The sequence below is a fragment of the Melospiza georgiana genome, chromosome 13 (assembly GCF_028018845.1).
Source record: "Melospiza georgiana isolate bMelGeo1 chromosome 13, bMelGeo1.pri, whole genome shotgun sequence".
Classification (NCBI taxonomy): domain Eukaryota; kingdom Metazoa; phylum Chordata; class Aves; order Passeriformes; family Passerellidae; genus Melospiza; species Melospiza georgiana.
The window spans coordinates 7,677,569-7,690,047 of record NC_080442.1 but is presented as its reverse complement, the minus strand read 5'-3'; the positions used below and the strand labels follow the sequence as shown (position 1 = coordinate 7,690,047).

The following is a 12,479-nucleotide window of genomic DNA, read 5'->3' as shown; positions in this document are numbered from 1 at the left end:
TGCAGGCTACCACACATTTGCAGCATCTAACAATTATGCTTCTGCAAAAGTCTCATGCTAATGGTACCCACAATAACTTGTCTGAGGGGTCCTTCCAGAAGCAGACATTGTTTGAGAGCACTGCAGAATTGATCAGTCTGGATTTTCATTCCTGTGATTCACACCATGCGTAAACATTGCAGCGGGAGAGCAGATGTTCACATTACGAGAATGAAAATGTCCTTTCCTGATTAGTAACACAGTTTGATTTCAATTTTCACAGTGAACTGTATGCTGCTTTGCCACTCCTTTGCTCAGGAGCTGAACTGATCAAGCCAAAACTGCAACTCACCTTCCTGATTTTGACAAATTCCAGGAGAATACAACACACTCGAGCTATCTCCAGATCCTACACTGGGCCTCAAAGCCTACCCTTACCACAGAGCTGCTGCTACTTAAGGTACTCAGCAATAACTAAAAACTTTACTAAAGTGACAAGAATCACTGTGAAGTGACAAATAACAATTATTAGTCCTGCACTGCAAACACTCACCCACTGCAATTATTTTCACCCTGAAGAGCTGGAGCTGCTCACCAGCAGCATCCCGGGGCATACATGGGTGACTGAGTGTTCACAGAGGGGCTTCCACACACAGAACCATGGCACACAGGAGCTGAACTGGGTTTTTTATTTAAGTTACAAGTGTCACCAACTTGACTGTACAAACCACAGTGATATATGAACCCGCATTCCTCCCCCCTCCAAGAGAAGGAAGCTGCTAGCAAGATGAAGTCCATGCAGATTGGTTCCATGAAAGCCAAGTGGGGACTGCCTAAACTCGCTGGTACTAAACAAAACAAAGTATTTGGTTTCATGTTTATTCTTAGCCTCACAGCTCAAGACTATTACGATTTTTTTAGCAGCTATTAACCAAAAACTGACTACTCAGAATATATTCAGGCACAGATCTACAGGGTAATCAGACACCTGGCTTCTACTCAGAAGTAACCAATAAGGGAGAGGTGTCTGGATAACTTCATGGATCACAGACTTAATTATACAGGTTACCAAATATTAAGGGTCAGCATTTCAGCTTTTTTTTTGCACAATAAAATGATGCTGAAGATTAATTTTTAACTGAAGATTCACTATAAACTGCATTTAGAAAAACCTTTGTCCAGTGTAATTAAACACACACAAACCACTGGTATTTCCAAACATTTTATTTGATTCAGCAAGCTATCGTGCAACAACTAACAAATTATGCTCAAAGTATCCTTATCCAGGGATATCTCATGCATTTTAAAACTGTATCTACCTTTCCTATTTCACTCACTTGTTGAAAGGAATAGGTAAATACTTTTCCCTCAGCTGCCATTTAATTTCTCAACTTTTTAGGAGTCAGTGACTTGAACTATACCACTGGAATCAAGCATAATGAAGGTAATGCTGTAGAGCAGGCTCCTGGAGACAAAAGCAGGCTTAGCTCTTCAGCAAAATGTGGTTCCAGGTGCAGCTTCCAATTACTGCCAGTGAGTAACTTGACTGTCTTTTAAATACCAACTAATTAATTTAGTTTATATGGCCACTAATAGCAACTGTAAGCCCTCATCATTTATCATGCCAAAAGGCTTAATACAGAAAGAAAATCAAATCATAAAGAAAATTGACCACATTTTTATACACCCTTAATGAAAGGAATTTTGTCACACTTTGTCAGAGCTTGGATAAAAAGTTATGTGGCACAGCCTGACTCCCACAAAAACAGTTCAAAATTATTTTTAGCCTTTTCTTCAGACAGTCCCATCAGAGCAGAAGGAGCTGCAGCTTTCACCAAGGGCTGGCTGGCCTCACAGGCGCCTCACCCACAGCTCCCAGGTTCCACAGAAGCAGCACAAGGAGCACAGAGCAATCAGGACCTTGCAGAAAGCACCCGAACCCAGCTGGGAGCGATGATGCCAAGCACGATGAGCACAGGGTGCTCCCCTGGGCAGGGCCCCTGTGTGCTCTTCCCAGGAAACTGCTGCCCACACAACAAGCTGCTGCTGCCAGGGATGTCCAGCCCTGCAGCAGACACCTTGAGTTTCAATTTCAGACTGCTTCCAGACACCACATTCACACAGCATCCAGAATCCCCCTGCAGAATTCTCCTCCTGATTTAACAAGCACCCAAGCCTCACAGTGCTTTCCTCCACTGAACTAGCAATAAAACTAACATGGTTCTGAAAGAAGGAGCTGTCACATTTTTTCAGAGCAGATTAAAAAACAAGACTAAAATTCCATCCACAAAAAAAATTAAATAAATGTTAAAGCTTTTCAATTTAGAGGCCTTCAAAGAGTTACCACTTGTGGCACTAAGTAACTGCCTTTCCAGTCTGTATTTGAATGTAACAGTGGTTCTGAAGAGGAAGGGAGAAGGCTCCCAGGAATATTTCCACTGAAGTCACAAAGACTACTCCAGGTATTTTCAAGGGATTTCTGAACAAGGGCAAGAAGGACCCAAGGCAAACACAGGAGAACAAACTGCCCATCCTATTGTCCAGCACATTTTTCTTACACACTAATTTTTGTTTGTCTAAAGGGTGCTTGTGTTGATACTTACAAGGCAACCTCGTTCATACTGAGGAAAAGTTCCAACAGTTTGTGCTGCTGACCACTTTAAAAACAGTACAATCCACTGCTTTATATGCAAAGCCACAAACTGTAATTTCTACTGTCCAGTGCAATCTTTTTCACCCACAGGTGTCCCAACAACCTTATAATGGCACTTAGGAATTTCTGACTGAGAAATACAGCTGGCCTGCATGCCTGTGAGGCCATCCATCAGAAAGGACAGCCATCCATCATGGACCTTGACATTTAACCACAAACTTCCTCTCGAGAGAGATACAAATATGCCTCATTTAATAAACAAGTTCTCCCCAGGAACAAGATTTTCTTCCCAAACTTGAAGTACCTGCCAATGGGTAAGAGACAGCACTCCCAGGCAGCTCCAGGGAAAAGCAGAGTGGGACTCATGGCAGTGGAGGAACACAGGTACACCCCTGGACACACGTCCTGGCCTGGAGCAGCAGGTGCTGCCCTCACAGCTGCTCTCACAGCCGTGAGGACAATGCCCCTCACCGGGTGCAGGTGCCACCAGCCAGAGCCACCCCCATCCCCATCCCTGCAGCAACACCCGGCCTCCCCACCCTCTGACAGGTACAGTGCCACCACAGCAACCACAAACAATTTAAAAGAAGCCACAAGGAAAATATTTGGGAAGTTTTGAATTTTTTTTTTTTCACTGTCTTAATGACTAAATGTTCAACAACACAAAACACTGGGCAGCTTACTGAAAGCCTGTTGATGGCACAGCAGCTGATAACAAGCATCCTACTTGGTGAGAGATAATCCTTTTTCCATTAAATCAAGAAAGCATTAAAATTGAGATAGTGGCTAACTGCACTTAGAACAAAACAAAACAAACCCTCAAAATTCCCAAAGATCTAATAAAACACCACAAAACATCCCACCACTTCCAGAATTTTTAGATTTAGGGGATTCTTCTCACTGGCTTGAAAGCACCAATTTGTGCTGGCCTTTTGCTCAGGCTCTCTCTGGGTGACAGTGCACTCATTGCTTTTTCACCTATTCAATTTACCTTTTGAATCATCTGCTGACAGCTTTGTAACACACAGTCCAGCATTCTACCTGGACTGCTCCAGAGGGAGAGGAAGCTACCTCCCTGTCCTCGTGGCCACAGTTTAAAAATAAAGAGCTCCTTATTTATAGATAAGGTTTTGTAATATTAGATATTAGAAAGGCTTAAACCAAAAATCCAAATTTGGATCCTGATCTGAATTTTGCAGCTCTGGCCCTTCTCCAAATACTTCTGTTTGGCAAGCAGCTGAGTAGAGTAACAAGAGAAGGCAACATACATAACTTATGGGATCTGTATAAAAACATTAAGCTCAACCCCTGCTCTCAAAACTACACTAACACACAGAAAAGACTAACAAAACCACCCCAAGCTCCAATTAATTAAAAGACTTATCAGTGCTTCAGTATAAGTCTGATCACCCCAACCTGAGCAGTACTTGCCATCTCACTCAATTAAATGACTTTCTCTGATTAATTTATACACTATCCAGAAACTTTTAGGGGGAGGTTCCAAGTATTCTTTCCAGGTAGAGATTTGGATTCCTACTTGCCAGTGGCATACAGACACATGTAAATAACACAGAACTCTCCTAAATGGCAAACAACCCAGCTACAGAGGCCTGGGAGGACAACCCTGCAATTCTGTGCTTATTAAGGACTCATTAGAACTGCTGCACTGAACCACAATGTCACACCATCTGACTTGCTTCAGTGAAGAAACTCCTGCAGTGGAAAGTAAAATGTTTATGAAACAAGGAATTGCGTATGTTTGATGCTGTGAAGTCAACAATTGCAGGCACTCCAATGAATTCCAAATGAACAACAGTAAAACTTATCCAAATCTTTTATTACTTGAATAGTGCTTTCCTCCCATATAGTGTTTTAGATTCTATTGTTTCAAGCAGCAAAGACAAACAAAACCCACAAACAAGAGCAAAAAATCCACTCTTCCTAAAAGCAGGTTTATAAAGACCTTTTTTCTGCAAAGCTATTCCCTCCAACTCAGAGCCAGGATATTCAATAAAACCTCAGCTCTGCTCTCCAAAGGTTACATAAAGGTCACCATTCATTTTACTCAGGTTTATTTTCTAACCTTGTAAAAACGCCTGCAGACCAAATTGGCCTCCACACCTGCTGACCTAGAATCTCCCCACAGTGGTGGCCGTGCCCCGTTCTGGGAAGCTGCTCCTCCTGCCACGCCACTGGCAGCGCTGACTGCCCAGGGATGCACTGCAGCAGGACAGCCAGAGCTCCTGAACCCTGCCCTGGGGGGCTTCCCCACATTCCCCACACACAGGAATGTGTAGTGACAGATAAAGGGTGCACCTGGCCCTTGTGCAGAGGAGTGGAAGCTCTCTGAACAACCCATGGAGGCCATCTCCAGGAGAAGCCAAGGGACAAACGGTGTAGGATTTATTTTGCCTAATTCATGAGTTCTGCACCACACCCTGGACTGAAATTTGTTTGCAGTCAGAGAATTCGGCACATGAAGGGATGGGATGGATTGTTTTATGGAAACATCTTTCCTAGGAGTTAGCCCTCACCTCAGAAATGCCATTTTTTCCTCCACAATAACTACATGGGAACTTATACAGAACCAGGTGGAGTGAAATGAAACAAATTCCACTTTCTGTTCCTATCCATTTGGGGAAGCAGAGTGTGAAGGAGAATGACAAGATGCTAAATGCTTTGCCCAAGGAGGGGTGACCTTCCCTGAAACCACCAGGAATTACTCTAAAATATGGTCCACAGTTCAATTTTTTCCAATGTATTTGACTGCTTATACACCGTATCAGGAAACACATTCAGGACAGGCAAACCTTACCAACACCTGGAATCACTGGAACCAAGAAGGCACAGAAAACTGAGTCAGTGACAAGAAATCTTTGCAGTTTTACACTCCCATCATCTCTCAGCTAAGGGGCTCAAGGTACTTTTTAAAAGCAGGTAAACAACACACTTCTGATGTTGCATAGATTAAATTAAATAAGTGCAGCCTGTACACCTGTCAATGGCAATTATTTGATTTTCCTCACAGAAGTCAGTAATCTGTAACTGAAGAATGATAACCTGTGTTTCCCACCTCCAACAAAGAATTAATTAGGATGAAGGAGGGAATGATGGCCACTGCATTTTGGGCTGGGGGCACAAAATAACCACAAGTGCTCTGTAATCAGAGGAAATTTGAAGTTCTCCCAGTTTTAACAGGCTACTTAACAAAATACTGAAAGTTATAGTAGGGTTTTTTTTCTCTTACTTCCTGTCTCCCTCTCTCAAGCTACAAGAAAGAGAGAAAATGCAGATGGATTGGTTTACACATTAATCCAACCTGACTCAAGAAATACTTGTTTTAAAAAAATACATACAGACATTTCAACTGCAAAAGAAAACTACCAAAAAGGTATATCCACTTGCATTTGCTAAAAGCCTGAAACACATACCCCCCAAGTTTCCCTCTTCATTGCCAGGCTTTTTATTAAAAATATCAAATCAATAATTATTAATTTTTATTAAAAATATCAAGTCAATCAATTTTTTGTTGACCTAACTATACAAATAAGTAGCAATTCCTATTATGAAAAACCTCAATGGCATTTCCCAAGTTGCAGAACATTTGCTCTGCCAACAGCTAAGTGACAAGCCACGCTTGCTGACAATGCCTAATGAGGAGTGATGCATGCAACTGCAGGAGGGAGCAGGAATGTTTTAAGTCATAAAAAAGAAAGGAGCCTTCCAAATATTAGAACCCATTGGTATTAATCTGGTTTTCTAACACAATAACAAGAGTCCAAAAGTAACAAGGGCACAATTCACCTCCTACTCCTTCTTCAGCATGAGACAACTGGGCATTAGGACACAATTTCAGCACTGCCCAGACTCACTCATGTGGTTTTCCAATACAACTTGTAGCTAGAAGAGCTATTGGAGGACAAAAATTGTGGGTGAGAAACCCACAGCCATGTCCAGGCTGAAATGGCTGCAAATGCATTACCTTGTGTCTGCCACTCCACACTGCCTGGTCCTCAGCTTGGTTTACACATGAGACACTGGGGCAGAGAAGGAGAGAAATTAATCTCTCAAGCAGAATTGCTATATTCAAATCCTAACAGATGCCTTTAGGACAAAAAAAGCTGAGATGCAGGAAGGTGAAAGAAGCCGGGGCCAACCCATGCACAGATGCAAGCACCAGATTACTATTTACAAGGGTAAACAAGTGCTCATTGCAGAACCATCACCAGTTATTTGCAACAGTGCACAAGAAAACAAACCTGTCTGCTCCTTCAGTGTTCACAGCTACCGGATTTTGGATTGTTACAGTGAGCAAAGGGATTAAATTGCCTAAAACTGTTCATCTTTTTCTTTTATGCCAGCAATGATAGACTCTCAGCTGACACCATCCTCCCTTGGCCATCTCTGCATCTCAATCCTCATGCCACGCTGCTTTTACATCCCTACTTCACTGGCTGTCTTCAGTAAGATATTCCTTGGCAAGTCAACGTGATACTGAGTAGACTCTGTCTTCACCACCATATGTTTGGGTACAGAAACATCATATACAAACAACACACATTTGGTAATACAGTACCGTCACCCAAAGAAATAAGTGAAATCCCATTAGTCTATATGCTCAGACAGCTGACTAGGGAGGTTTTCCCGCCTCGGGCTCCAACGTCTGGACAAAAAGCTATTAATAAATATGAAAGCTTTAACCAATCTAAAGAGAAATAAAAACAGGCAGATTAAGGCCCAGTGTCCAGCGAAGACCAGGGCAATTTACAAACCCGCCGATGCTGACACTAATCAGCCAGGCTGGGCTCCCAAAGACGAGTTCTCTCTGTCTAGACTTCTAATCCGTCAATGGGAAAAGACATCCAGTGTTATTTCTGCCCGCTTCACCCACACCGTAAGAACACATCCAACCGCCTCAGCACCTCACACACAGCAGGGAACAAAACCAGACACCGCTCTGCTGCATGGGGGCATCACATAGACGGTGATGAGCTTCAATCAGTGTAACCAAACAGCACTTAAATACCTGTCTACGATGTTGTAATGCAAATGAATACTTCCTGATTTGTTTTTAAGCACAGCTAAGTCACTCTTATCTTCCCCTCCTCAGCTCAAACTAGTGGTCACCTTATATGCCAAAAACACACCAAGAAAAAAACCCCAAACACCAACAGACTGGACACCTAAAAAAGCATATTTTTAAGTCTTCAGTATCTATACTAACCATGCCTGCAAATGTAACCAGCAGGGCTTAAACTATTGTTTCAATTTAAGGGACTCCACATGTACAGTACGCAATTATTTAATATGTTTTTGTCAAACTACATTTTAATTTAATAAACAGAATAAAATAAGTGCGAGTTGAGATAATTAATAGCTCATTGTCCCACTCGTGGCCTGCATCAGTCTCTATATTTATATTAGTCTGTGAAGTGGAGGGACAAGCACAGACTTGTTTGTGATCCTCAAGTCCAGTATTTACGTAGCTGCTATATTTTGCTATACTATTTTCACTGACAATACAATCTGAAGACTGAAACCTTTTAAAAACCCAACCAACCAAACAAAACCTGTAACAAACACAACCAACTAAAAGCCTCCATCCACTATGTACAAACACGTGTAGGAAAAAAGGAGGTGGGGGGAACACAACAGAGAAGAGCACTGAGCTGGATGTGCTAAACCTGCTGGGAAGCAAAGGGGGAACTGAATGCACCAACCTGCCAGCACATGCAACTGCACGGCAAGGGAGAGGGGAGGAAGAGGAGGGAAGGAGAAAAGAGTAGAAGCTCTGCTGTGCACATTACACCTCATTCTGTTAACAGCAGTGCACTGCCATTTCCACCCTGGCCTTCCACAACCTCTGCTGCTGTTTATCCATTACCAGCACCCACTGAACAGAGAGCAAGCCCCAGTTTGCTGCCAGTTCAGAAGGAGACTTTCCACTGTTTATTGGGGTGCACAACACCCCTGGCAGTGCTCCTCATCCCTGCTGCACCCAAACAACCACCACAAGTCCAGGAAGATGCAAATCCACATTAAACTCCAACCTTAAAGGAAGACTGCTTGATCACAACAGAGAAATGTAAGATTTAAAAATATCAAAAGAAAAGGTTTTCTTATGAAAAATAACCTTATCTTCAAATACTGCATTTCAAGAGCACAACCTGCAGGGAACGGATGCTGCCTGAGAGCAGCAGGGAAGTTGAAGCCCGTGCAGAAGCAGGTAGCCAGGAGGAACACTGTGAAGGTGAGGAGCGCCTGGGAAGTACCAGGGGACAGGGCTGCAAGGTGCTGGGAAACCTCTGCCGGCCACACGCACTTGGCACCAGGCAAGCCACTGACCCCGGGCAAACACTTCATTCCTTTGTACCAAACATGGGCTGGGCTATTCACCAACTTCACCTTAATCAAACAAGAAGCTTTCATTTCAGAAGCTAACATACGTGCTGTTTTTCCTTGAAAATGAAAAGCCACAATAAAAGCAGAGGTTTTACTTAGTAGCCATTTTGTCTTCAACTTGGACATGATACCTCTTAATCTGAATGCAATGTAAACATGCTCTCCGAGGCTCATTTCCAAACAGCACGATCATGCAAAGGGAAGCAAACATGAAAAGACCATCACTAAATACCATAATAAATTAGGAGGGTGTGAAGATTTTATGATCCAAAAAGACAGAAAATTCTGCAGATCATATTCCTTCTCTAGGTCACATTGCAGAAGACCAAAACAAAAGGTAGCATGTGTGGATGAAGGAGAATGAACTATTATGCACTGTTTAAATACATAAAAACAAAATAACCACCATCCTAATAATAAAAGCTATTTCAATATGCCATACAATAAAAAAATCTGAAGGCAAAATTATATTTAGATGCTCTTTATTTTCTAGAGACATCCATTCAAACCACACAATCTAACTGTAATATGACGTAATATGCAAGCTTGATCAGTATGTGTTTATTGGGATGAGTTTATGTATAAAATACACATGGTGTGTGCGTGTATATAAAGGAAAACATTACATGAGTAACCTGTATTTACAACTCCCAACTTTCAGTACTCTTTACCAGTGTCCTCAGCCAAAAGCAGCTTTTAAAAACGTACATAAAATACAAATGCTGCAGGTGACAGCCTCTTGCAGATACTAAAAAAAAAACAAACAAAAAAATAAGAACAACAAAGTGTTCTATTTGCACCAACCTAAACTAGGTTCACCTCGTTCCCCCAATAGACATAAAATCCTCAAATAAAATGCTGGTTTACTTAGAAATTGAATTTTTAGGGGAAAAAATCAACAAAAAATAACCTGAATTCCTATGCAGAAACTTGAAAATCATCGTAAGCTCCAGCCACAACTACATCTGAACTGCCTGAGTGGGACCTCAGAAGAGCAGAGGTTTACGGGAGGCTGGACAATCGCACCCTTCGTGCCCAGCTCCGCATCCCCCGCTGCACCAGCGCCGTGCTGGGCGCTCATGTGCGCGCTACGAGCACGGCCGGGGCGCCGCGGGCCGCGCAAGATGCGCGGGGCTGCAGCAGCGCCTGCGGCAGGTGACCCGAGCCCACCGCCCACCGCAGCCGGGCAGCGCCGCCGCCCGCCCGCACACGGGGCTGGTCCTGCCCGTGCGGCACCGGCACTGGCCGCGGGCACGGCCCGCCCGCGACCCCCGCCCGCCAACACGCGTGTGCTCCGCGCTGCCCGCACAAAGGGGCCGCGCCCCCCCCGCGCCCGCGCAGCCCCCCGGCCCTTCCCCCGCTCCCCCGGCCCGGGGCCCGGCCCTTACCAGATGGAGCTGCGAATCTTGTGCTGCAGCGCGCTGGCCTCGCCGCCCTGCAGCCCCGGCACCAGGGCCGGCAGGGCCCCGCCGGGCGCGGGGGTGCCGGCGAGCCGCCGCGGCGGCTGCCCCCCCTCCGGCTGCTGCTCCTCGGCCATGGGACGCGAGCAGCGCTGGCCGCACTAGGCCTCTGCCGCAGCGCTCGAGTGAGTCGCCTTCCCCCGCTGCCCGGGGGACATCACGGGCGGAACCCGTCCCGCCGCTACGCCGCAGGATGGCGAGCCCGGCCCGCGGCTCGGCGCATGGCGCCCGGCCCCCGCCGCCCCCGCGCAGGGTCGCTCCGCGCTCCCCCGCCCCGCAGCAGCACCTGGCCCGGCCCGGCCCGCCCCGCGCCGCTCCTCGCCCCGCGGCCGCCGTGCCCGCCCGGCCGCCGAGTGCGCAGGCTCGGCGTGCCCGACACACGGGCCGCCCCGCGCCGCCGCCGCCGCCGCCGGGGAGGGGGCCGGGGCCGGGGCCGCGACTGGGGCCGGGGGCGGCGAGCGCAGCCCGAGCCGGGGGGCGGCCCCTCCGTCAGCCGCGGGACCCCCGGCGCGGTGGGGCGGGGGCGGGGTGCGCCCGGAGCGGCCCGGCGGCGCCAGTAACACGTGTGTGAGTGCGTGCGTGTGTGTCCCCGTGTGTCACGGCGCACACACCGTGCGGCACACGCTGCTGCCCCGCTGGCCGGGCGCGCCGCAGACACGTGAAGGCGCTGCGGCGGCAGCAGCATTACATCAGCTGCGGCACCGCGGCCGGGTGCGCCCCGCAGCCCCCGCGCCCGGCCCGCCCTCCGCCGCGGCTCGTAACAAAATAACAAGTGCCGCCGTGCTCACATGGCGCTCAGGAAGCCAGACACCGGCACGGGCGGCGCTAGGCCGGGCCACTGCTCGCCCTCAGGCTTCCTGTGCGTGTCCCCCAGACATAAACGGGGCCGGGCTGCCATTAGTCCCAGCGGCTTTTACCCACAACCTTTCTGCGAAAACATTTTCCCAAAATTTCAATTGAGCAGCTACCACAACTGCTTTCTCTGAGCTACAGGCACAAGCCATATTTCTGCTCCTATGGGTCACGGCTTTTAATGAAAAAAGGCAGAGGAACTGCACAGCCTGGGATAGTGGACAGGTAAATACCTAAATTTAAGGACGATGATACAAGGTGACCATTATTAAAGTCATTATTAGGAGTTGGACTCGGTGACCCATGTGGGTCCCTTCCAACTGTGGATATTCCATGGTTATTGTTTCTCTTCCCTCGAGGGTTAAGGTAACAAAGCCTGCTCAAGCTGCCCCCCTGTTACCCCTCTTTTCCCAGCCACTCCAGCTCTGGTCTGTTCCCACTGCAATTCACAACTGGCACACTCAGCCCACTTGGCAGGGGCATGGACATGCAGGTACCCTCTCTGACACAAGGATGCAGTGACTCCCTAGCTTGTGCTGATCACAGAAAATGTGGGCTTAAAGGTGACTAATAATATAAATATACACATGGAGACACAGCATTGCTAAATTTAGGAGATGAGCATTTTGTCATCAACTGAAGCAAAGGCCTTTCAAAAATAAATATTTGCTTACGTCTCCACTGCTCCAAAATCAGAACATTAATGGCTATGACAATGATGGTGATCTTCCCCTTAAAAAACCTTTCATCAGAATCAAAAAACCTAAGCTTTCTTGTTTCTGCCTCTAATTAAAAATGTTTTTAATGATAATTGAACATTTCTGAAGGTCATTTAAAAATAAGGGAAAAAAGAGTAAATTTTAAATCAGAAGTAAACAGAAAAGTAATCAATTTTAAATCCTAACTGCTATGCTTTTTGCAAGACAACTACATCAGTATGCAGGTAAACTGGCACAGGAAGACAAGGGTGATGTCCTTGGTGATATTTTTTAGTTTTGTGGCAATTTCCACTTAATAACAACTGTATCAACGCAGCCAGGGTTGCTTCTGTTGAGATCTTTTGTTGGACTCAGCCACATCTGCCTGATCAGAATTTAACCCACAGGGATCCAAGCCATAAAATCATTCTGGCC

The 12,479-nt window shown here is 46.2% G+C and overlaps 1 protein-coding gene across 1 annotated transcript in view; it reads right to left on the bottom strand.

Moving 5' to 3' along the window:
* RFX7 (regulatory factor X7) overlaps positions 1 to 10,476 on the bottom strand; it is a 48,911-nt gene extending 38,435 nt beyond the window's left edge. Inside the window, exon 1 of the mRNA XM_058033863.1 lies at positions 10,423 to 10,476. The gene's annotated coding sequence lies outside the window, so the exon portion shown is untranslated. The remainder of the gene's footprint in view (positions 1 to 10,422) is intronic.
* Between the last annotated feature and the right edge of the window lie 2,003 nt (positions 10,477 to 12,479).